The sequence below is a fragment of the Plecotus auritus genome (assembly GCF_963455305.1).
Source record: "Plecotus auritus genome assembly, chromosome: 10".
Lineage (NCBI taxonomy): Eukaryota > Metazoa > Chordata > Mammalia > Chiroptera > Vespertilionidae > Plecotus > Plecotus auritus.
Window position 1 is genome coordinate 13,990,146 of NC_137785.1, and position 26,992 is coordinate 14,017,137.

The window sequence follows — 26,992 nt, forward strand, 5'->3', positions numbered from 1 at the left end:
TTGGCTGCAGTGGAATCAGAAGAAGGTCTGCAGTTCCCGCAGGTGCTTTTATCTCTGATAAGGGCGGGTGATGTCATCCAGGCTCCTGTCTCCTGGCCTGGCCTGCAGAGACACGCTGGGCCCTTGGCTTAGGAGGACCCAGACATCGTCTCTGGCACCATGGAATCCTCTGAGAGCCAGGAGAAGAAGGACCTCCCCCCCGCTACCCATGATACTTTCCCCAAATGCCTCCCACTCGTGCCCAGCACCAGGGTCTCCTCAGCAAGCAGGACAAGCCTCAGAGCCACTCCACTCTTCCAGGATGAATCCACCAGTTTTTCCATCACATCCCATGACTCTTCTACTTTCCCCACTGTCTTTCGCACATTGCTAACCTCTTACATCCTTGGGGTTTGTGGGTGGGAGGGTGCTCTCAGCTCCCTGACCTCAGAGCCCTGACCAGGAGCTGCTCACTAAACCCCAGTTCAGCTTATTCAGGTGAAAGTGTTGAGTTTCACACTTGGAAATTGCAGGGTGAACAAGGTTGGGGAAAGGAGGAAAAATGTAGGGAGGAAGCTGTGGTGGCTCATGAAACAGAACCAGGGGAAAGGCCCTGGAAGATCCCCCCTTCTCACTGCCCCAGAGTCCTCTTGCTGGTCTCCTTCTCTGTGTCTTCATTGGTGTCATGTATAGAGGAGCACACGTCCACTTCGTACCTTATATGGCCCAGGCTTTGTTTCTGACCAGGTGAGGCAGGGGTGGGTAGGCTATTCAAAAGCCACAATGAGAGGCCGAAAAGCAAGAGGGAGGGGAGGGGATAGAAATCTTAGTTTGGTGGTGTGCTCTATGTCATTATCAGTATTACTGGTCCATAAAGTTCTGTGAGAGAAATTCCACCACCTTCAGTAGATTCTCCAAGGCTTTGACCTTAGCATCATGTTCAGAGGAAGATGGATGGATGTGGGAGTTCCCCTAAAAGACAGAGTAACACTGGGGTCAGGATGTGAACACAGCAGATGAGAATGAATGGCTCCCCAGAGGGACACTGAGTTCTGTGCGCTCAGGTCACCCCATGCAGTGAGGCCTGGGAGCCCCTTCCCCAGCTCCTGCAGGAATTCATCCTCAGGGACACCCTAGCCCCATTCCAGCAAGGACAAGGTTCTCTTTCGGGCCTGGGAAGCGTGACCTGCCACTCCTGTAGGCTGACGTGCCATCTACACCTTCTTCCCGAGTTTGGAAAGTTCCTGCCTCCCTGGTCTCTGCCCAAGGGAACTTGCAGCACTCGCTCTCCCAGACTCCTTCCACCTGCAGCCCAGGCCCAGATAGACAGAGTGAGAGTGGGGAGACAGACAATAAGTGCACCCATTTCAGACTGAACCCACTCATTTCCTGGGACAGCTCCAGGCAGCCTGGGACCAGGCCAATGGCCGCTGCCCAAATCTGGGGTGCCTGCAGGATGAGAAAGGAAACATTCTCTAGGGAACGGTTGGGGTTGTGTCTGAATAGATGCAGCCCAGCCCACACTCCTGATCACATAGCTGAGTCACTAAAAGGCAGGGAGAGGGAGGGAGATCAGGGCAGGGCAGGGGTCTGGGAGGCTGTGTTGATGAGAAAACAGCTGCTCCTGAGATTTGTGAACACTGTCAGCCAGGAACTCAACAGCATTGAGGCTCTGGGGTGCGAGTCTGGGGTTTGCACCCTGCGGGGGCCCTTCTGAAGGCATCAGAGAAGCCTTAGCACACAGTCCTGTGCACTCCCACCAACAGCTCCCTCAGAGACCCCCTTCCTATTGTGTCCATGTTCCCTGTACACCTTGCATGGTCCTCATTGCCTTCAACTTTTTATGGCTCCTGTTACAACCCAAAGTGTCTCCGATGGCTCAGCCCATGTGTCCCACAGCTGCAGGCCTCCCCGCCTTCCCCCACTTTCTGTTCCTCCACTTCAGTGTCTGTGCCCCTCCTCATCCATGTGCTCCAGGGATCATGCACGATGGTCCTTGTCTGTCTCCCTACTCTCACTCTCTGTCTTTTTAACACTTAGAATGTTTATGGACTTTAGGTCAGCTGGAGACAATCACCTGCATTTATACCTTGTTGTTTTTAAAAATATATATTTTTACTAGAGTCCCGGTGCATGAAATTCATGCACAGGTAGAGTCCCTAGGCCTGGCCAGCGATCAGGGCCAATCAGATTTTCTGCCTTCCAGCCCCCCGCCCCCTCCTTCCCTTGCTCCCTCAGCACACAGGAGCCAGGCGGCACCCCCCCTCCTCCCACCCACTCCTGCCGCCACTGGCAGCACCTCCACTGCTGCCTGCTGCCAGTGCCACATCGCTGATGCCTGCCATGTTCCGCGTCGCAAGGAGACACTTTGCATATTAGCCTTATATATATATATATAGATGGATTTCAGAGAGGAAGAGAAAGGGAGAGAGAGATAGAAATATCAATGATGAGAGAGAATCATTGATCGGCTGCCTCCTGCATGCACACTACTGGGGATCGAGCCTACAACCCAGGCATATGCCCTTGACTGGAATTGAATCCAGGACCCTTCAGTCCGCAGGCTGATGCCTTATCTAACTGAGCAAAATGAACTGGTGCAGTGCCTTAATACTTTTAAAGATATTTTTCCTCATTGAAAAGAAAGACAAATGGTACATTATAGACTTGTGAGTTCCATGTGTTCGCTGCTCTGGGTTGAGAAAGCGTCCAGCTCTTTCTTGGGACGAGTTTCAGTATTACAGATCACCAACAAAAGGTGCATGCCCCACGTTTCCACCGGCTGCCCTTGCCCTTGCCTTCTGGCCAGAAACTAACTTCTTCCCATCATTTGCGGCATCAGCATCAGCTGCCTGGGAAATCAGAGGGGCTGCGGTTGGTTACATGTATGAACCAGCAAGGAGAGCCCAGGCCAGACCTCAACCAGGAAACCCTCAGGCGGCTCCTCTGACATTAGGTCCCCAGCTGTCAGCTTGTCCTTGGCAGCTTGGACATCGGTATTGGAAAGGTTTCCTTGAGCAATTGTTTTCGCTTGGTTGTAAGCAGCCTTGATAACATCTCCAGCAGCTGCCGCCTGGGAGATAGTGTAAATCCAAAAGAGTCCAGAATCCGAGTAACTGGCATTAAAAGGGGAAAGGTCAAGTGGCTGGAGAATCCCCTTGGCAACAGCTTGGTACAGAGGGCTGGTGGCATTGCTGCTCCCTTGACCTGTGGCCCAGCGCCGAGGCCATGTTGGAGGACACTAAGTGCATTTGCCTCTGCACTTCCTGTGACAGCACTTTCAGCTACAAAAGCAGCACCGAGGAGACCATCTCCATTCTGTTCTCTAATTTCACCTCCATGGTGTCTTGCATTTGCAGATAAACCAAGCCCACCCCTTGTGTTCAGAAACCTTTCAGCAACTTGCTTCTGACAGATGACTCACACCAAGTCCAAACAAAGCCATTCCTATACTTGAAAAATGGTTCTGAACATAGTAATTCAACTCCTTTGGCGTCATGTTTCCAATCCCATAATCCAAACAATGCAAGGAACTAGCCAAGGCATTTCGGTGAGCTGCGGCATGCAAATTTTCCATGATATGAGCCTGTGGGTTCTGAAAAGCCACAGCTGTGTCCATCCTTAGCTGAGACTGAAGGGCCGTTACCTCCTACCAATGACACTCAGGTGCTGTGGGGACACTGAGCAGGAACTCCATTAGAATATTGATGTCATCCCCCCAGGCACGCCACAGTTTCCCTGTTGAAGTCACCTTGAGTTTACCACCGACTTCTTCAATTCCGTGGTTTATCCTGAAAGATGCTGCTCCTTTTGTAGTCAGACCGGATGCAAGAGGAAGCCAACGGGAGGTTCCTGAGTTCTCAGAGTCCTGGGACCTACTGCCCGTTTTAATGAACAAACCAGCTCTTGATGCAGGAGCATAGTTTGCCGCAGAAGCAATCACTAAACCATTTGCTAATTTGATGAATTCAAGGCTGAGGATGTGGAGACACTCCTGTAGGGCAGTTGCAGCTTTCAGTTTGACAGCAACTTTGAGGCAGTAAAATCTCTACAGAGATGTCACATGATCTCGCTTATATGTGGAATTTAATAAACAAAGTAAACTGACAAACAAAGAAGGTCCAGAGGCACTGATGCATGGAACAGACAGACAGATCTCAGGGGGGACAGGAAGAGATTAACCCAGGAATTTTTAAAAATATATCTTTATTGATTTCAGAGAGAAAGGAAGAGGGAGAGAAAGATAGAAACTTCAGTGATGAGAGAATCATTGATTGGCTGCCCACAACCCAGGCATGTGCCATGACGGGAATCAAACCCTAACTTCCTGGTTCATAGGTCAACGCTCAACCACTGAGCCATGCCGGCTGGACATAACGCAGGGATTTATATGAATTTATGCATAATCCATGGGCACAGACCATAGTGAGGGGAAGGCCTGGGGTGATGCAGGAGCTGGGTTGAGCGGGGGGAAAGGTGGCTGGTGAATCCCTTTGGCAACAGCTTGGTACAGAGGGCTGGTGGCATTGCTGCCCCCTTGACCTATGGCCCAGCATTGAGGCCATGCCACAGGACTTTGTAATACTGTCAGTGATAGAATTTTAAAAAAATTATTGTAGATTCAGTTTAACCTTCTTGCCTCCACTCTGCATAAGCAGGCTGGAATCAGAATCACACTCTAAAGTAAAGATACTCGTGGAAAGTAACATTTCAGCAACAGAAATAATGAGATGATCACAGTGGTCAGCACCAGTGGTGTGGACAATTCCTTCTGCTCTCTGGACACAGGCACCCATTCAAATGTTCTTACTCTTCATTTTTGTATGTGTGTTAAAATTCACATAACACAGTTTACCGTTTAACCAATGTAAGTTCAGTGGCATTCAGTGCATTCAAGATGCTGTGTAACCATCACCAGAGTGTCTTCAACACCTCCTACACCCCCCCACACCCACTGAGCCATCATCCCCATTTCCACCCTCCTCCCAGACCCTAGAAACCATTCATCTGCTTTCAGTCTTGATGTCTTTACTTATTTTGGATTTTTCATATGGATGGAAAGGTACAATATGTGCTGTGTGTCTGACTTCTTTCACTTATCTCAAAGTTCCTGAGATTCATCCATGTTGTAGCGTGGATCAGTCCTTCCTTTCTCATGAGAAATAACATTTTATTATAAGTACATACCACCTTCATTTTCACCATTTACTGATTGATGGGCATTTGTGATGTTTCCACCTTTTGACTCTTGTGATAAATGCTTCTATGAACATTTGTGAACAAGTCATTTTTGAACAACCGTTTAATTTGTTTTGGTTCTGTTCCCAAAAGTAGAATTGCTCATTCCCATGCTAATTCTATGTTTAACTTTGGGAGGAAAAAAACAGTTTCCCACTGTGCTTGTACCATTTTACATTCACACTGGCCAAGTGTGAGGTTTACAATTTCCCACACCCTTATCAACACGTTTGTTCTATTTTAAGAATTATCATCATTATAGTAAAGTTGTAAGTCCTAAGAGTTCAGATTTGAATTCCCATTTCAAAAATGACTTCGAGGAGAATGGCTTAAGATGGTGACATAGAAAGGTCCTAAACTCACCTCCTCCCATGGACACTATAGTTAAAAAATGCACAAAAGAATATGAAACATCAAAAACATAAAGCATGTGGGGGGGAGTTAAAAAGTGGCTTTAGAATGTGCTTAAACTTAATTGCTATCTACCTAAAATAGACAGGTATAACTTGGCAGTTGTGGCTCAGTGTTTGAGCATTGACCTATGAACCAGGAGGTCATGGGTCCATCCCCACTTAGGACACGAGTTTGGGTTGCAGGCTCGATCCTCAATAGGAAGGCAAGCAGAAAGCAGCCGATCAATGATTCTCTCTCATCATTGATGTTTCTATTTCTATCTCCTTCACCCTTCCTCTCTGAAATCAATAAAAATACACTTTTTAAAATAGACTTGTATACATATAGGCTGATATGTGTGAGCCTCATGAGAACCACAAAACAAAAACCTATGGTAGATACACAAAAGATAATGAAAATGAAATCTAAATAAAACGCTAAACACTGTCATTAAACCAGAGGAAACGAGGCAAGAGAACAAGAAAGAGAGAGGAACTACAAAGCAACCAGAAAACAATGAACAAAATGGCAAAAAGTACATCCAAAAGGGCTTAATGCCCTCTCACCCCCCAGGAATAAAGCCACTTGAGCAGAAAGGAGGGCATCGGATACACCTTGGAACCATCCCCACTTTCCCAACTGGAAATAGCAAAACATGCCTTTTCCACCCAACCCCACAAGTCCTCTACTTTCCCCAAGTTCTTTTGCAAATTTCAAACTCTCCAGAACGAGCTCATCCACAACCTGTCCTACCTCACACTCCCAACCCAAGGACCAGGGGCAGTCACTGCTCACCTGACCACAGTGGGTGTCATTCCGGTGGAAGACACGTTTGGATGGGGAGCCTGTGTCCAGAGAGCAGAAGAAACTGTCCACACCACCAATTCATTGTTTCTGTTCCTGGAATGCTGCTTTCCCTGAGTATCTTCACTGCACAGTGTGATTCTGACTCCTGCCTGCTTGTGCAGAGTGGAAGCTGATAGTCAGTGACTGTAGATTTGGAAATTCTAATTTGAATAAGTGGGCAAAATGAGAAATTTGCCAGGTTACTGGGGTCTCTCCTGAAACCAAGACAGGAACTCACATGCCAGAAGGCTGCTAAGTCTACTTCTGTTTTGTTTTTTTTAGTTGTCATTTCTTCAAGGACACGCAGCTTGTACATCTCAGGCACAGTTGCAGGCTCTGAGATTCATGCTCAGGCTGCCCTGCAAAGGTCACTGTTTTCACTTGGTTCATGGAGAGGGAGAGAGAGGAGGGGAGAGGCAGGAAGAGGAGAGGAGACTCTGAATGAGAGAATGGGAGAAGTTGTGAGGACACTTGGAAAGCAATTGATGACTTAGAAGTGATTGAGGTAACCCATGGCGTTGTCATACTTATTGGTATCACGGACATTCTGGATGAAAAAGTCCAAAGACTCTCCCGTAGATCATGACCCTGTAAGAGTGATGGCAACAGGACCAGTGAGAGGTTCCCATTGTCTCCTCCACAGGAATCCATCTTCCTTGTGCTGAATATGCTTGCTCCGTGGGGGAGGGGAGAGTGTGTCCCCTGAGAGAGCCACAGGGGATCAGGAGGGAGGGAGCCGCGCCCCTGAGGGAGGCTGACGGTGCACTTTATTGCCTATCTTCCCTTTGGAACTGTGTAAGCTGCGCGATGATGCACTATATTTCTGCTAATAGATGCGGCCAAATCAGTAATGTCAGTAAGGATCTGTGTGCTGGTCCAACTGGCTCAACCAGTCGGGTCCTAAACAGGGGATGAAAGTGGTGAGATCTGAGTCTGTGGAAGACCCCAGTGTCTGTCTCCTGTGAGGCAGTGGACAGGAGGCAGGAGACCCGGGAGGAGGCATCTGAAAGCAGAAATACCAGAGTCTAAATGTCTGTGCTGTCCCAAGGGGTGAGCAGCACACTCCTCTCCCTGCTCTTCACCCCCTAAGCCCCCCCATTACAGCTGCAGGGTAGACAAGTATTCTCCAAATGGTGAGTCATGACACTCTTTCAGGATGTAAAACCAATGAGTTTGTCAAAACAGACACTTTAAAAATTAAAATAGTTTATTGAAAGTAGAATATTAAGCATTCCTGGGTAATTCTATCTGTTTTTGAACATCTATAAGTGACAAAATGATATGGCATCTATTTTTCCCAGTGAGTCATGTACAGATACTTAGTAAACATGAGAATGGAAAGGCTCAGACTTGCAGTCTCCTTTCCGGACTTAACTGTCTCCCTCCCCTTCCCCCCCCAAAAAAAGGGTTCAGCTCTCACGTCTTCAATCCCCTGTGGGAATCAATAGTAGGCTCCACACCCTTTAAGTGTCTCTATCAAAGAGAGTGTAAGGTTGGCCTGGATACCATCCAGACCTAGAGAGAAACAGGTTCCCTGGGGCAGAGTTGGGGTTGTCATCTCTCAGCCCAGCCCGCCCTCCTGGGCTTGGATCCTGGTCTCTGTAGCAGCTGAGTCAGGACTTGGATGGAAAAAAAGAGGGGATCAGGGCAGGGCAGGGCGTCTCGGAGGCTGTGCTGGTGAAACGGGCATTGAGGGCCAGTCCATGGACACTTTGAGCCTCTGACGCAACAGCGATGAGGGTTTCGGGTCAGTCAGTCCTGGGTTAGAATACTTACGCTTCCTCAAAGGGTGAAATAGGCTACTTACAAGTAGCGCCGTTCATCTCCCTGTATAAGAGGAAGATTTGATTTTTTCGTGAGACTGACAGCTTTGAGCCCCAGCACACTCCCACTGCACATGTGAGCTGATTTTGCTACCTTTGGTGGCGGAACAAAGGACAAACCCTCCACCCCAGCCCACATGCAGGAACCTGACCCTGGCCCAGGCTCCAGGGGAAAAAAAAAGTCAAAGTCAACCTCCACACTTCATGCCTGTTCATACCCGTTTCACACAGGAGCGAACCTGAGCCCTTCCCCTCAGGGTAATGTTGTTGCTGTTCCTTGGATCAAAGATAAGCATTTCTTCATCTTCAGTGGTGCCCGTGTGTCGTTCTGTCATCCAGGGCAGGCACCTGTGCAGTAGAAAACTCAAAGTCCATATAAACATTCCCAACAAGCTGCCTCTACATCCCCCATCTCTGTGCTGCCCCTTCTGGGATGAGTCTGGCGTCTCTACTGGACCTACTAGTAGAGCTCCATGGGGATGGGGACCAGGGCTGCCTCCGTCACCACCATGTTCCCAGTTGTTCCCACTGCAGAGGATGCTCAGGGTCCCATGGTGAGCAGGAGTCTACTGGAAACCCCATTGGCTCAATTCTCTCGGCTCAATTTTCTCAGGAAGATCCTGGCATGAGGCCTCGCTGCAGGTCACAGACACAGTGATGTAATATCTATTTTCTTAGCGAGTCACCTCTCCCAGGCTCGGCCCCTCTGGAAAGGGCACGTGGGCCCTGATTTCAGGCACCCCTGGAACCACCCCCAGAGGACATTCCCACAGCTCCCTGTGGTGCAGGGGGAGCCGTGAATATGAAATGTGAAACAGACAAAATGCTGCATTTTGTAATGTCACAGGCTTTCCTTTACCAGCAGGTGTAAAGAGGCTGAGTTTCCTCCCGGGTGCAGAGGGTGTTATTTCCATCTGGCCTCGGGGCACTCCTTCCAGGGAACAGGCAGAAATTTGGTGGAACTTCCTGTTTTCATAAAGAATGTCAGGTATGTGGGATGTGGCTGAGGAGGAGGGGCAGACCCCTCAGTGTCAGAGGGCCCCTCCTCCAGTGTCTGACTGGGTGGAATAGTGCCCTTGACTCCACCTGTGGACTTCAAGCTGGAAGGCTGGTCTTTGCTACATGCAAAGGCCGTTCCTTACAGGCAACACCCGGATGCCCAGGCCGGATGGCTTCCCACTTCCAATGCCCTGCAGCAGTAGCAGGAGCAGCAGGAAACAGAAAGCACTCACACCACTCTAAATAGAAAGAATGAGATCTGACCAATGCCACGCCAGCGCTGCATTGCTGGCTCCATGCCAGGACCCCACGAATGACCTGTAAGAACAGCTCTGAACTAGAAACTTCACATTTTTTTTAGTGAGAAATGTAAGTGGAAACCGTTCAGCACACACAATACAGAAGTATCCCAAACACAAGGGTAATCTTGCCTGCAAATGTGAATGGAGAATTTCCAATTAGATACTAGACTTTGGTAGATATTCTGCGTCTCGATGCTGGTATGACTGAGTGTTACTTTTCTTGGGGGACACTTCTCTAAAGTGGCCACATTGTGCACAGGCCCAGGGGACCTGCACTCTCTCCATCACCCAGTTCAGCTTCCTCCGCCCAGAGGAACATAGAAACACAATTGGGAGTGAACAGATACGGTGAGGAGCACAGGCAGATGTGACATTGGAGATCTCACAAGAAATGCTCTTGAGTCATTTGGTAAATGTGGGTCTTTATTAACCTAAGTACCACTACCATCACTTGGACATAGTGTATGTTGGGAGAGACGACACTATTAATACAGGTTGTTGGCAGAACCTCAATGAGTTTTAAAGGACAGAAGATTGAAGAACTTATACCCATAGAAGTTGCACCTGGCCTGAAGGTAATTAGCAGGACCAGTGTGGGAGGCCCTGGGAGAAATGCCCAATGTGGTGAACACAGCGCCAGAGACACAGAGACCAGTGCTGATGGTCAGAGACTCGCCACCCGATGAGACAGAAGCTGACTTGGTGCCTGGATATCTGTAAACCGGGACTAAACAAGCCTGAGAGGGGGCATAGAGGGGAGAAACAGAGAGAACAGTTGACCCTTGAACAAAGCGGGTTAAACTATGGGGGTCCACTTATGCATTGATTTTTTTCAATAAATACAGTCATTCCTCATATCCCTGGGATCCCCATCTGAAGATTCAAAGATCTGTGGATTGAAAATAGTGTTTTCCATCCACTGCTGGGAATCTGCCTGGGTTGTGGGACAATACTGTGCATTTTTCTATGCCATCTCTAATAATAAAAGCATAATATGCTAATTAGACCAGACAGCTGAACATCCTTCCGCACCTCCTTCTGGACGTCCTTCCAAACAAAGCTCCTGTGGCTACAATGCAGCCACTGCAGTGACGAGCTGATGGGGACAGCACCTTCCCGATCAGCTGGTCACCTCCTGCAGAGGGAGGCCAGACTGCAGCTCAGGCTGTGGGGAGTGGGCCAAAGCCATCTGTAGGACATCCCCTGAGGGCTCTCAGACTGTGAGAGGGCACAGGCCAGGCTGAGGGACCTCCTCCCGACCCCCCACAGTACACAAATTTTTGTGCACCAGGTCTCTAGTTTTATATAAGGGACTTGATCATGCATGGGTTTTGGTATCCGCTGGGTGAGTCCTGGAACCAACCCCTCCTAGATACTGAAGTTTTGGGGGAGTCAAAAGTTGTGTGTGAATTTTCAATTGCAGGAAGGTCAGCACCCTTAAATCCCACATTATTCAAGGGTCATCTGTAGTGCAAATTGGAGAAGGAGAGGAGCCAAAGAACAGCTAAGTGTCTAGAACTCCACCTAAGAGCTGGATTCCAGGATTTTCCAATGGAAGAGAGAGGCGGTCATCAAGGGAAACTTCATGTCCTTAGAGTGAATGTTCTGGTAAAAAGAGCTTGTTGAACACCAACGAAAGGAAGATACAACTATCTTTGACAAGATCATCATTACTATTTTATGCCCTCAATGGGTTACATAACAATGCCTCATGGCCAGAATAATTAGGTAAAACCAAAATATTTTATTCTTATAACACAAAAGAGAAAATTGTATGATTCTACTCAGTTTATATCCAGAAAAGACAACCCCTTAGAGACAGAAAGAAGATGAATGATTGCCAGAGGATTGTGAAAGGGAGAATTGGCAGTGACTGCTCTTAGTCATGGGATTTCTTTTGGGAATGATGTGTGAGATGCCACTTCCTGCGTGGCTTAGGGTTTGGGATCTGGAGAAGGGCCACAGGCAAATGAAGAGATGAGACAAGAAATAATAATTTGGTGCCCTAACCGGTTTGGCTCAGTGGATAGAGTGGCGGCCTGTGGACTCAAGGGTCCCAGGTTTGATTCCAGTCAAGGGCACGTACCTTGGTTGCGGGCACATCCCCAGTAGGAGGTGTGCAGGAGGCAGCTGATCGATTTTTCTCTCCCATCGAAGTTTCTAACTCTCTATCCCTCTCCCTTCCTCTCTGTAAAAAAATCAATAAAATATATTTAAAAAAAGAAAGAAAGAATAATTTGGAAATTGGGGGCCAGGCGGAGAGTCCAACGCTAGGGAAGGACTTTGCTGGTGCCCAGGCCCTGCCAACCTTTTATTCAGTTTTGGATACACATATTGCCCTTAGTCAGGCAGGCAATTCTGGTAACAGACAGACTATCTTAAAGGTTAGTAAGTATTAGTAAAGATTTATGTTGAGACTCTTTGGTCAGGAAATTGCTTGAGCCACCATTGTCTCAACTAAACAATCAGTGCATAGCTTTGGCCCTTGCCAGAGCTCAAGGTTCACCAGTGTTCCAGGCTCCTTGTTTATACTTTTCTGATAGTGAAGACAATGGGTAGCTTCCAACAATGATGGAAAATTTCTGGAATTAGATGGTAGTGACCATTGCAAAACACTGTAAATATACTTAAAAAAAACATTGGGTTGTAAACTTTTTTAAAAAGTTGAAAGGGTGGATTGTACATTATGTGACTGTTACAGTTATAGAAAAATAAAACTAAAATAATCTGAACATTGAAACAATACAAAACCGTGCAGTGCCCGATATATTGGGCACTGCCATTGGGTTTCAAGTCCATAACACTCAGTGGCCCTACAGGAAAACTGAACCAACGTGCGCACATGTGCACATTCTTAAAAACCAGGTGCATGGTGCGTGCACATTTTTCTACCCTAGTTTGTTTTCTTTAATATTGTGTACATTTTCCATGTCATTAAAATACCTTTGACATCTATACAAATAAAAGGGTAATATGCTAATTAGACCAGACATCTTCTGGATGACCTTCCATACAAAGCCATAGTGGTTGGGGCTGAGGCAGAGGCGGTTAGGGGCTATCAGATAGGCAGGGGAGAACAATTAGGGATGATCAGGCTGGCAGTAGAGGGCAGTTAGGAGTGATTAGGCTGGCAGGGAAGGGCAGTTAGGGGCAATCAGGCCAGCAGGAAAGGGAAGTTAGGGGTGATCAGGCCAGCAGGGGAGGGCAGTTGGGGGCATCAGGCCAGCAGGCAGAGGCAGTTAGGGACAATCAGGCAGGCAGGCAGGCAAGTGGTTAGGAGCCAGCAGTCCTGGATTGAGAGAGGGATGTCCAACTACCAGTTTAGGCCCAATCCAACCAGCAGTCAGACATCCCCTGAGGGGCCGGATTGGAGAGGGTGCAGGCTGGGCTGAAGGCCCCTGCCCCCATGCACGAATTTCATGCACTGGGCGTCTAGTCTATTATAAGATAAAAATGTTGTCTAAGTAATTCTTATAATAGTACTCTGCCATTAGAAAGTCTGAGATGATTTTATGGCTTCTCACACAAAAATATTTCAAACTATTATGTTAAAAAAGGAAAAGCGTGAGGTATTTATATATGGAAGGTAAAACAAACAACAAAAAGTTGACACTGCTCATATTTCAACATATTTCAGGCATTATTTATAGTCCTTTAAAAATAAAGATTCATTTGGTCTGGGTTTTTTAAATATATTTTTTATTGATTTCAGAGAGGGAGAAGGAGAGAGAGATAGAAACATCAATAATGAGAGAGAATTTTTGATGGGCTGCCTCCTGTATGCCCCCCCTACACACACACACACACACACACACACACACACACACACACACTGGGGATCAAGCCCACAACCCGGGCATGTGCCCTTGACCAGAATCAAACCCAGGACCCTTCAGTCCACAAGCTGATGCTCTATCCACAGAGCTAAACCAGCTAGGGCTCATTTGGTCTGGTTTTCATCACCATTTTACATGGAGGAAACTGAGGCACAGAGGGCACCATCCACCCAAGGTCACATAGGAAGGGGCAAGGTCAGGGCCTCACCTGGGCCCTCCAGGGACAGAATGCCTGCTCTCTTGTACTTCCTGCCTCCATCATGTCCACGCAGACATGCTTTTATAAACAGAAAATTCTGGAAGGTCACACCAGAAATTATAGTGCATTCAATGCTAGAATAGCTAAGGATAGGAGAGGAGCTCTGCTTTTCATTTTATTTTGGGCTCCTAGGGTTTACAAAGAGCCATTTTTACATACGTCACATAACGGAAACCCTCCGCTGTTCCAAAATGGAAAAAAATGTAAGAATAAAAACACACAAAGATCAGTACTAAATCATCCACTTACGTTTTCATTTGTACCATTCCTTCAAATATAGTCATCTGGTACTCTCTCCCACCCCCTCCCCCAAATACAAAGATTAAGCATAAAACTTTAAATAATATTAGAAAAAAAAAAGACTTTTTTGACCAAAATATGTAAAAATCCCATATTTTACGGAAAAAAGAGAGCAATCAAATGATAGCGGGCAAAAACATATATATTCAAAATTACACTGTCGATGAAATCTCCAATCCCTATTTGACATAACAGTTCTAATGTTAAATGTTTTAAATGATATTGTGTGAAAAATGTGTTGTTTCTTGAAATAAACTTTTATTGTAAAACTCATCTAATGTACTAAAGTCCATATATGAACATCAGTAAATGTGGAAAGAGATCATGTTTCACAACTTAAAAGTACATGAACTTGTTGAGATCTATAGTTCAAAATTATTTCCTACACTTGCACACACAACTATACATATATTTCTTTATTATTATTTTTTAAAAATATATTTTATTGATTTTTTTACAGAGAGAAAGGGAGAGGGATAGAGAGTTAGAAACATTGATGAGAGAGAAACATTAATCAGCTGCCTCCTGCACACCTCCCACTGGGGATGTGCCCGCAGCCAAGGTACATGCCCTCGACTGGAATCGAACCTGGGACCTTTCAGTCCGCAGGCCGACGCTCTATCCACTGAGCCAAACTGGTTAGGGCATATTTCTTTATTTTTTAAAAAAGCAATAAAACAACTCTGGTTATCTGAATGCTACTTTGTAACCCACATTATACCCAACGCGTTCCATTGCCTTTAGCACCAGCAGCTGGGCGCTCCCAGTCCCCGCCTCCCTCCAAGTCCCCGCTTCTGTCTCTCTCTTTCTCCATCTCCCTTCCTCTCTCTCAAATCAATAAAAGCTTTTTCTTTTTTTTTTTTTTTAATAGGATTGAGGTTCTGCCAACAACTCTCTCACAAAATATTCTCTGTCCAGGGAGACAGTAGTGAGACTAGGTTAATAATGAACTAGATTTAGCCCTAGCTGGTTTGGCTCACTGGATAAGAGTGTTGGTCTGCGGACTGAAGGGTCCTGGGTTGATTCTGGTCAAGGGCACATGCCCTATTGTGTGCTTGCTCCCCAGTGGGGGGCATGTAGGAGGCAGCAGATCAATGATTCTCTCTAATAAACAGCTGAGTCCTGAGCAGCACGCATGGGTCCTGTGCCAAGCGCCTAAGCCCTTTGCGTTCCTGATCTTACTGGGACAGCAGGACAGCCCCGTTGGGTGAGCTCCATTATCTCCCTGGAGGGGAGCAGTTTCCATCCAGGGCTCGGGAGGCAGCCTGCCGGGGCTCAAATCATGGCTCCATCACTTGTCAGTGGTGTGACTTTGGGCAAGTTACTTACCTTCCCTATCAAAAATGCATTTGATAAAAGATACTGCTCTCTGTAGTATGTTGAATTATTGTTTCCAAATCTCCACCCCCTCCATGTTAGAGAACTATACATCCATGACTTTATCACCTGACTTTAGAGGCCCTCTGAGTCAAACACATTCTCTGGCCCATTGATGTTGGGCTTGGCCATGTGACTTCCTTTGACCAATGAGATGGGAAAGGTGCTGTTGGCATCTCTCACACACACAAAAAGACACAACCACCCTGGATGTGCCCTCTGGGAGAAGGACACAACGCCTATGAAATACTTTTACCAAAATAATTGCACCTGAATCTGATCAAGCTTCCAGATGTAACTACTAGTTTACACAAAAGACTATGAACACAGGAACAGGTTAAACAACACCATGAAAAAACCATCAGCCAGATGTAGACTGTAGGGAAGGCTAACCAGTGCCGTCCAATAGAGCGTTCTTTGGTGATTAAAATGCGCTCTATCTGTTCTGTCCAATGTAGTAGCCTCTGGCAGGTGCGGCTACTGAACACTTGACATGTGCTGCGTGTGACTGAGGACCTGAATTTTGGGCATAGCTCACTATTTTTCTTTTTTATGGAGGTGAAATTCATAACCTAAAATTAGCCTTTTAAAATGTATAATTCCGTGACATTTAGTGCATTCATGATGGTGGGCACCCACCACCTGTATTTAGTTCCAAAACATTTTCATCATCCCAAAGGAAAACCCCAGTCACTCTCCATCCCCGATGTCTCCAGCCTCTGGCAACCACCAACCTACTTTTTGTCTCTATGGACTGACCCATTTTGGATATCCTATATAATAAAGAGCTAATATGCAAATGGTCGTCACACCATCACTCCGAGGCCAGGGACCTGAGGCTGTGCCCCCTGCCCTGCGGAGCTTGATGAGGGTGGGGCCGGCCAGGGCTGGGTCTTGCAAGATTTTGAGGCTCGTGCAGGTGGGCAGGGACTTGACTCCGGGTCCCGCGGCGTGCCCCAGACTCTAACAGGAGAGAGACTTTCATAGACATTTTACTAATTTTCTTTCATCTCTGACACTTCTATTATAGAGAAAGGGCAAATAGCAATATTAAATATTTCCTTTAATTAATTCCCTTTTAATGTGCATGAATTTCGTGCACTGGGCCACTAGTTTTATATAAATGAGATCATGCAATGTGTGACCTTTCATGCTTGTCTTCTTACACTCAGCATCATGCTTGCAAGGTTCATGCAATAGCCCACCTTGTAGCAGTGACCAGTACTGCATTTTTTTCTATGGCTGAACATTCCTCCATTGGATATTACACTACATTTTGTTATCATTCATCAGTTGTTAGATATTTGGGTTGTGTCCATCTTTGGGTTATTGTGAACGGCAGTGCTATGAACATCAGTGGAAAAGTACTTATTGCAACACTTGTTTTCAGTTCTTTTGGGTAGATGCCTAGGAGTGGGATTGTTAGATTGTTTGGTAATTATTAGCTTTCTGAGGAAATGCTAAACTCTTTTTACAGCAGCTGCAACAGCTGTGAATGAGGATTCACTATCTCTACATCCTCACTAATATGAGGGCTGTGGATCCATGATGATGGAGAGGGAAAAGGACCCCCTACTCCTCTTCCCTAGAGGTGTGTCCTCATGGAACCTCCCAAGGGCTCAGGGGCAGGAGTTGCCACGTTGCACAGAACTTCTCTTCCTCGTTGGGACCATCTCTACCTCTTCCCTCTTCTTTGAATTGATGATAAAAGGCTGCCTTCTGCTCTTCTAACTTGCTGAGTGCCTGCCCTGGAGGGATGGCATGTGTCCCAGGAATGGGGGAAGGGCATTGTCCCTTCACAATCAGGACTTAGGGCAGCCAGAGGTTAAGAGGTTAAGAATGCTCATTTTGGCCCCGGCTGGTGTGGCTCAGTTGGTTGGATTATCCTCCTGTGTACCGAAAGGTCAGGGGTTTGATTCCTGGTCAGGGCTCATAGCCAGGTTTCAGGTTCGATCCCTGGTTGCATATAAGAAGCAACCCATCCATGTTTCTCTCACACATCAATGTTTCTCTCTCTCTCTCTCTCTCTCTCTCTCTCTCTCTCTCTCTCTCTCTCTCGTCAATAAGAACATATCCTGGGATGAGGATTGGGAAAAAAAAAGAGAGAGAGAATGCTCATTTTGAAGTATGAGAGACCTGGCTCCAATCAAGGCTTTGACATTTACATGTTGAATGGCTGTGGGAAAGTTACCTAGTGTCTCAATGACTCATTTTCCTCATCTGTACAGGGGGTGTCATGATGGGCCCTATCTCATAGGGACTGAAGTATGGATTTAATTAGATCAGGCATGTGCGTGCTTAGCAGAGCACCTGGCACCTGGTGAGTTTGAAATACTGATTACCATTCACTCATTCATTTACTTGCTCATTTATTCATTTTTTTTTTTTAAAAAAAACCTCTTTAATGTTGAAAGCATTACAGATGTCCTCTTTTCTTCCCTACTGACTCCTTCATTTTTAACTTTTAAAATTTAAAAAAGATTACAGTCGACATTCACTATTATATTAGTTTCAGGTGTACAGTGGTTAGACGTTTATGTACCTTAGAAAGTGATCCCCCTGGTAAGTCTATTATCCACCAGGCACCACACATATTTATTACAACATTATTGACTACATCCCCTGTGCTGTACCGTACATCCCCATGACTATTTTGTAACTGCCAGTGTGTACTTTTTAAAAAAATATATATTTTATTGCTTTTTTACAGAGAGGAAGGGAGAGGGAGAGAGAGTTAGAAACATCGATGAGAGAGAAACATCAATCAGCTGCTTCCTGCACACCTCCCACTGGGGATGTGCCCGCAACCAAGGTACATGCCCCTGACCGGAATCGAACCCGGGACCCTTCAGTCTGCAGGCCGATGCTCTATCCACTGAGCCAAACCGGTTTCAGCCAGTGTGTACTTCACCTTTTTACCATCCTCCCTACCCCCCTCCCATCTGGCAACCACCAGTTTGTTCTCATATCTAAGAGTTTGTTTCTGTTTGGACTGTTGTTTGTTTTTTTTTAGATTCCATATATAAGTGAAATCATACGGTATTTGTATTTTCTGTCTGACTTGTTTTACTTAGCACAATACCCTCTAGGTCCATCCATGCTGTTGCAAATGGTAAGATTCCATTCTTTTTATGGTTGCGTAATATTCCATTGTATATATGTACCACATCTTTTTTATCCAATTGTTTATCAATGGACACTTAATTGCTTCTGTATCTTGGCTATTGTATGTAAAATATCCTCCTTTGCCTCTTGTTACAGTCTTTGTCATTCATTCACTTATTCATTCACTCATTCATTCATTCATCTATTCACTTGCTCATTCATTCAAGCATTTACGATGCTTCTCTTCTCTTCTCTTCCCAATGGAGGGGAAATAGAACTTCATCAGAACTGTTGCTGCTGGTCAAGGGGCTCCAGCCTAGAGGGTGGACAGACAAGGCTCAGACGGGCACTTTGACTACACACATGTCCACATGCATACAAGGCCATGTGTATGTCACTGTCACACACATAGGTGTCAGACAACAGGCTGCCATTAACACACAAGTCAGTATCAACCCATGTGGATTCTGACAATACACATAGTGTCAAGATGTATGTCTTAGTCTGAGGCACGCCGTGTTGATATTAGCATGCTGTTGATGTTGCATGTTGGAGCACGCACTGAGAGTAGTGACACTGGTGCATATCTGGGTTCTGTAAATAAGGGCACCTGTCATCAATAAAACATGCGAATGTCTGTGGTCACACACATGTAATATTCTCATGCGTGTCATGGTCACCTGTGCGGTTGCTGAGGTATGTGTTGGTGTTGGTGCAGATAACTGCCCTGGACAGCGGTTTGATGGGTACTGATGGGTACTGTGGCCCAAGTCCCCTGCTCAGGCCCTCAGCGCTCTGGCGCCCCCTACAGGAGAATCTCTCACTCACAGCAGGGCGGCCATGGGTCCTTCCCAAAGCCCTGAACCCCAACTCTCCTGCACACACCTCTCTCAGAGCTCAGTGAGCGAGTCTCAGCGGCCACGGCAGGTCTTGGAGGTGTATGCACAGCCCTCACTGTCCAGCTGGCCCCTCTGCTTTTGCTTCTCTCATAATCTACACAGTCACATGAATACTCTCATTTATACCAGCCCTTCCTTCAAAATGTCAGCTATAAAGAAAAACGGGCATTTGACTGAATATTGTCTTGTTCATCTTTTTTATCTTTTAAATATTTTTTATTGATTTCAGAGAGGAAGGGAGAAAGAGATAGAAACATCAATGATGAAAGAGAGTCATTGATCGACTGCCGCCTGCACGCCCCCCACTGGGGATCAAGCCCACAAACCTGGGCATGCTCCCTTGACCAGAATCGAACCCGGGACCCCTCAGTCCACAGGCCGACACTCTATCCACTGAGCCAAACCAGCCAGGGCTTGTCTTGTTCATCTTAAACCTAAACTTATCATCCATCAGAAGCAGGAACACCTGGCTCTGTTGTGTCCGTGAGCATCGACCTAAGGGAGCACCTCTCGTGTCTTATAAACTGCAGGCTCACCGTCCACAATACCACAACCCAAGGTCCAAGCAGCTGCAAAGGAGAGACTGCCGTCTAACGTGCTTGATGGCCAAGCCTGGCCTGACACTGGCTCGTGTGGTGCCTGCATGCATCCCGCTTTGGTGTGAAGGGCTCATGTTTCACTGCAGAAACATGAATGTGCTTGATTCCAGGAGCCGCCTGAGCCCAGCTGGGCCTGATATCATCTGTGCCACCCACGGGTCACCTTCCCAAAGTCCCACTCCTCCCCGGTGCTCACACACTCATATCTTGTCAAGGGCTGTAGGCTGTATTTTTCTCTTGCAATGACTTTGAGATTAGAGATTATATACTAGGATGGGTAAATTATGCTGTGTATGAATCTCATTTCATAATAATAAAGGAAATATTGTAAAACGTTAAAATTTTTAAAGGAGGATAATGGATTGAAGAGACTTCAGAACAGAAAGTGAAAGCCAGTGGTTCTCAAAGCATGGTCCCCGACCCCTGGGGGTCACTGACGTCCTTTCGTGAGGTTCCAAGGTCAAAACTAGTCTCATGATAATAGTGAGAGGCTCTGCTCTTCACTCTTCCCCGCAGTGTGAGGTGAAGTGTTCCGGAGGCCACATGACATGTGATAAAGTCATTACTCTGATATTAACATGGAATGGATTTATTGTTGCTATTTTTAAACAGATACATAAATCTCTAAAAAATGTCTTGGTTTGAATTGGTTTAAGGTAAAGATGAATAGTTATCCCATGGTGCACCGGTGCCAGCCCCTACTGGGCACAGAGAGCCAAATGTTCAATTCTTAGGCATGTGAGCCAGTTGTTAAATATTTGGTAGCTTGAGATGGGCGGTGGTGGGAGTATTGACCGCACGGAAATACGATAGCATGGGGTTACTTTCCCCTCAGAGAGCTGGTTTACCAGGACCCTTACTGTAAACCAAACACATAACCCAAAACATGTTGGGGGTCCTCAATAATTTTTAAGAGCATAAGGAGTTTGATACGAAAATATTTGAGAACCGCTGGTCTACGTATTTAAATTACAACCAGTCAAGCCCTAAATATAGGCTGATGCGCCCTCTGCTGGTGCAAATTAGAATGGATGCGATGTTATACACACAGACTTTCACAACTAAAAATGTGTGTTTCTTGTGAAGAAACAGCGACATACAAAGGTCACATTGGTCACATGTTTTTAGTGTCTTGATATTATATCATAACATCTTCAATTTATTGAAAGATTATGTGCCAAGGACTGTTATAAGATTTCACATCCTATAATTTAATCCTCACACCTATCCTTTGAGATGAATATTATCACCTCACTTGTTTCCTAAACCATTTGAAAGTAAGTGGCCAACAGAATGCCTCATCACCTCACCTTTGCATATGTTGGTTGGCGCAAACAAGGGCACCTCCCTACACCACCAGATCCAAGATCGGGAAGTTAACGTAACACGTCACTACCATCTCATCCTCACAGCTCACCCAGGTTTCACCAATTGCTCCCAAAGCTGCCTTTAGAACGGAAGTGCCACATTCAGAAGCACACGTTGCATTTCATTGTCATGTCTAACTTTCACTTGCATGGTCTTCACACTTTTGGAGATTATAGGCCAATTATTTCTAGGACATCCCTCAGTTTAGGTTTGTCTGATGTCTTCTCAGTATGAGCTTCAAGGTTTGCATCCCTTGTAGGAAAAGCAGAGAAGTGACTCGGTGTTCTCCTCGCTGCATCCTCCCGAGTGATACGGGATTATGGTTTGTCCCATTAACCATGAATTCACGTAGACCACTTGGTTAAGGTGGTGCCTGCCGGGTTTCTCCTCCGTAAAGTGGCTCTTTTTTTCTCTCTTTGCAATTAATAAATATTTGGTGGAGAAAAATTTGACAGTATGCAAATATCTCTTCCTCATCAAACTTTCACCCCTATATATAGTTTCCATTGATGTTACGTGGCTGAATTAATTAATAGTATGAAACTCGTCCCATGATAATTCTCTAATTCTGTCTTTCTGTTGTTGTTAATCCTCTCCAGAGGATTTTTTTTTCATTGATTTTCAGAGAGAGTGGAAGGGAGAGAGGTAGGGAAAGGGAAAAAGAGAGAGAGAAAGAGAACAAAAGAGAGAGGAAGAGTTGTGATCAGTCGCCTGGACCAGGGATTGAACCTGCAACCCTGGTACCTGTCCTTGACTGGGAATCGAACTCTCCACCCTTTGGTGAGAGGGCCGATGCTCTAACCACTTAGTTACACCGGCCAGTGTTCTAGTCCTTTCTTCTACATTTGTTAGTTGCCATTTCACTGTATTCTTATAATACTGGTATTCATCTTCTCATTTGTCTTAATTCATTATTTATGTCATTATGAACTTCTAGAATTCTCTTTTATTCATTAGGTTATAATTAATATCATTATTTTGATTCTCTAATTGTCCAACATTTGGTGAGTGGGAGCCCCCACTAGCTGGCTCCTGTGTTGTTTTTAAAAAATAGACTTTAGCCCTAACCAGTTTGGCTCAGTGGATAAATATTTGCACATCCTACTGGGGCAGCTGATCCATGTTTCTCTCTCATCAGTTCTAACTCTCTATCTCTCTCCCTTCCTCTCTGTAAAAAATCAATAAAATATATTTTTTAAAAAATAGACTTTGGTTTGTAGAGCAGTTTTATGTTCACAGAAGAACTGAGCAGAAAGTGCAGAGTTCATATGTGTCTCTTGCCCCCACACTTGTACAACCTCCCCCACTATCAACCCCAGCTTGTTTGTTTCCTAATTGTTCCAAAACCAAAGGGTCTACTCCATGCACTGCAGCGAAGCCAAACACTGAGCACCAAGTTTTCTTTCTTTTTCTTTTTTTAAAAATATATTTCTTTATTGATTTCAGAGAGGAAGGGAGAAGGAGAGAGAGATAGAAACATCAATGATGAGAGAGAATCATTGATTGGCTGCCTCCTGCACGCCCCCCACTGGGGATCGAGCCCGCAACCCAGGCATGTGCCCTTGACCAGAATCAAACCTGGGACCCTTTAGTCCGCAGGCTGACACTCTATCCACTGAGGCAAGCCGGCTAGGGCCAAGTTTTCTTTTAAATATATATATTTTTTATTGATTTCAGAGAAGAAGATAGAAACATCAATGATGAGAAAGAATCAACTGGCCGCCCCCTGCATGCTCCCCACTGGGGAATGAGCCCGCAACCCAGGCATGTGCCCTTGACTGGAATTGAACCAGGGACCCCTCAGTCCACAGGCCTGACATTGTGGGGCTGAACACCAAGTTTTGCAGTGGAGAATGAAAGCCATTTATTGGCAGAGTGCCAGGCCAAGAGATTTGGGGGCTCAAAATCCCAACTCCCAGATGGTTTTTCTTTATATCTATATTTTAAAAATTGATTTTTAGAGAAAGAATGGAAAGAAGAGAGAGAAAGAGAGAGAGAGAGAGAGAGAGAGAGAGAGAGAGAGAGAGAGAGAGAGAGAAACACATTCATTGGTTGATTCTTGTATGTGCTGTGACCCGAGATAAAGACTACCTTGGATTATCCGGACGATGCGCTAGCAACTGAGCTACCCATCCAGGCCTCCCCGACGGTTTTTCATCAAGGGCTTTGAAAGGCAGCGATTACATTCTAATGTAATCGCTGGGGGTCACGGGGGAAGCTGATGGGTTGGGGGTCACGGGGGAAGCTGATGGGTTAGTTCTGTGCCAGCTTCAGTGGTTTTTCTTAGTCTGATTAATTCATTTCCTGATGTTGTCTGGTCTGGTATCTTTGTCACTATGGTCAGATGGTCAGGTGATCTAACCGGGTTGAAGAACCAAGATTTTCCAGGATAGCTCAGGGTTGTGCAGCAGTGATGTTATCTTTAAAAAAAAAGAGAGAGAGACACAACTATTACCTTATCTTTCTTGTAAACACATAATACTCCCCTGAGGAATGTCATCCTCCCAGATGGGGAGAACTTTTTTTTCAAAACACTGCGATATATAAAAATATATATACTGTCATTCCAATCAGTTGTTCATACAATTTGAAAATCAGAATGTGAATTTTCTGGAAAAATTATTTTCAAAGACTGATAGAAAAGGTAGGGTTGGGAAAATAGTCAAGAATTACTTGTGATGCTAATAATATTAAATCAAAGCACTGTGTACATCGATGTTCATGAAAAGCAGTGTGGACAAAAGGGGGGACTTCTGTAATACTCTCAACAAAAAAGGTTTAAAAATTAAAATAAAAGCAGTGTGGTCATGTGACAGATGCATGGATGCAAATCATGTGAGCTGAAGCAAAATAAAAAGCTGGTCCATTTATATCTTTGCATTTATTGTGTGGTGAAGATACAATTTCAAATCAATGAGAATAGATGGAATAATTTCAAAAATTTTAGTTATTAATTTTAGAGAGAGAAGAAGGAAGATGAGAAAGAGAGAGATAGAGAAATATCTATTTGCTGCTCCATTCATTCATACATTCATTGGTTGCTTCTTGTATGTGCCCTGACCGGACATCAAACCCACAACCTTGGCATATTGGGACGGTGCTCTAACCAGTGGTCAGCAAACTCATTAGTCAACAGAGTCAAATATCAACAGTACAACAATTGAAATTTCTTTTGAGAGCCAAATTTTTTAAACTTAAACTTCTTCTAACGCCACTTCTTCAAAATAGACTTGCCCAGGCCGTGGTATTTTGTGGAAGAGCCACACTCAAGGGGCCAAAGAGCCGCATGTTGCTCGCGAGCAGCAGTTTGCCAGCCACTGCTCTAACCAACTTAGCTCCCAGGCCAGAGCTCAATGGAATATTTTAAAATAGTATCAGACTCCTGGCCATCAACTTGAAGAAAAATAGTTAGATGCCAACTTCACAGCATTCATAAACCCACAACGTGATCTGGGATAGAAAGGTAAATATAAAAAAGCAACAAAATTATTAGAAGAAAATATAGGGAATGAGTTTAAGCAGGTTGGTAAAAATGCCTTATAAAGGCCTATGTGAAAAAGGTTTATGAATCAGATTCTATTGAGACTAAAATCTTAATATTTCATGTGTAGGACTGAGCAAACAATAATGTACATTGACGAGTTGCAAAGCGCTGTGGTTTCCTCTGTGGGAGAATGAAGTCAGAAATGCGGGTGGGGAGAAACCAAGATGGCAGCATAAGGTATACACCTGTACGTGCTGCCTCTCACAACCACACCAAAACTACAACTAAAAGACAAAACGTCTATCACCCAGAACCACGGGAAAGCTGGCGGAGTGGAGGTTCTACAACTAGGAGGAAAGGAAAAAGCGCATTGAGACTGTGTAGGAGGTACAGAGCTGCGGAAAATCAGAGGTATGGAGGCACGCGTGTGGAGAGAGCTGGCAACTGAGGACACGGTTGTCTTTTTCAAGCGGGAGGGAGACACAAGCTCCCAACTGCTCTGAACTCCAGTTTCCAGCGAGACTCTGGGGACCCAGACTCCTACAGGGAGAAACAGGACTGTCTGGCATCGGGTCGGAAAGTGAGGGTGGCTTTCTCGCAGAGGTGCGCGCAGGAATCATTGTTTACTGTGCTGGGGCCTGGGACTGGGGACATAGAAGCGGAGACACAGAGACGGCTGACTGGCAGCCATCACTGTTTGCTGCGCCCTAGCCTAGTGATTCCCTGAGACCCCGCCCCACACAATTTACAAACCCACCCAGACTGTGCGCACGGCTTTTGCATATGAATGGCCTGCCCTATCACAGCTTAACCTAACAAACTGCAGCTGGGTCAGCTCCAAAACTTCCAAACCCCAAGCAAAGAGGAGAAATCTGCAGATCTTTTTTTTTTTTTTAAATATATTTTATTGATTTTTTTACAGAGAGGAAGGGAGAAGGATAGAGAGTCAGAAGCATCAATGAGAGAGAGACATCAATCAGCTGCCTCCTGCGCACCCCCTACTGGAGATGTGCCCGCAACCAAGGTACATGCCCTTGACTGGAATCGAACCTGGGACCCTTCAGTCCGCAGGCCACTGCTCTATCCACTGAGCTAAACTGGTCAGGGCTAAATCTGAAGATCTTGCTGTAGCTCCTGCTGGGCGGCCTCAGACAGTAGCTGACTTGCACCTCCTTGGAGATCCAGGAGCCAGTGTACCTAGTGGTCAGTGTGAGATGACACCAGATTTCAATTCTTCACATTCATAAGTGACACATTCAAGAGGCAGACTCAGTGAGCACCAAAGCCCCACTGAAGCAAGTCCTGCCCCATAAGGGTGTCTCCAGCACAGCAGTTTTTCCATTATAGACACAGCGGGTCCTCATAGCCAACTGGCCTGAAGGTCAATTCCTCCCAGTGATACCAATAGCAATCAAGGCTTAACTACAACAAGACTGTGCACCCAGCCCACAAAGAGGTGCACCAAGAGTGTCCACCTCAGGTGACTGGGGAGGCTGAGCCACTGGGCCCTATAGGACACCTAGCACACAAAGCCACTCTATCAACTCAGGGAAGCAGTGAAAATGCGAGACAAAGAAACAGATCACAAACGAAAGAAATGGAGGAAAGCAAACTACTGGATATAGAGTTCAAAACCACAGTTATAATGTTACTCAGGAATCTTCTAGAAACTGCCGAGAAACTTAGTGAGACCTCCAAGGAACTTAGTGAGACCTTCAAGGATCTTAATGAGAATGCCAAAAAAAAAAAAAAAAAAAAAAAAAAAAAAAAAAAAAAAAGGAAAAGGATCAGTCAGAAATTAAGCATACACTGTCTGAAATAAAGAATAATATACAGAAATCCAACAGTAGACTAGAGGACCCCAAGAATCAAACCAAAGATTTGAAATATGAGGAAGCAAAAAACACCCAACCAGAAAAACAAAAAGAAAAAAGAATAAAAAAATATGAAGATAGTGTAAGGATCCTCTGGGACAACTTCAAGTGTACCAATATCCGAATTATGGGGGTGCCAGAAGAAGAGAGAGAGCAAGATATTGAAAACCTATTTGAAGAAATAATGACAGAAAACTTTCCCTACCTGGTGAAAGAAATAGACTTACAAGTCGAGGAAGTGCACAGAACCCCAAACAAAAGTAATCTAAAGAGGACCACACCAAGATACATCATAATTAAAATGCCAAGGG

The 26,992-nt window shown here is 45.5% G+C and overlaps 1 pseudogene across 1 annotated transcript in view; it reads right to left on the bottom strand.

Annotated features, from left to right (window-relative positions):
• Positions 1-2,858: 2,858 nt before the first annotated feature.
• LOC308235371 (cytochrome b-c1 complex subunit 2, mitochondrial-like) overlaps positions 2,859-26,992 on the bottom strand; it is a 31,905-nt pseudogene continuing 7,771 nt past the window's right edge. The window contains exon 3 of the transcript in view: positions 2,859-4,027. The product of the transcript in view is annotated as a cytochrome b-c1 complex subunit 2, mitochondrial-like (transcript). The remainder of the gene's footprint in view (positions 4,028-26,992) is intronic.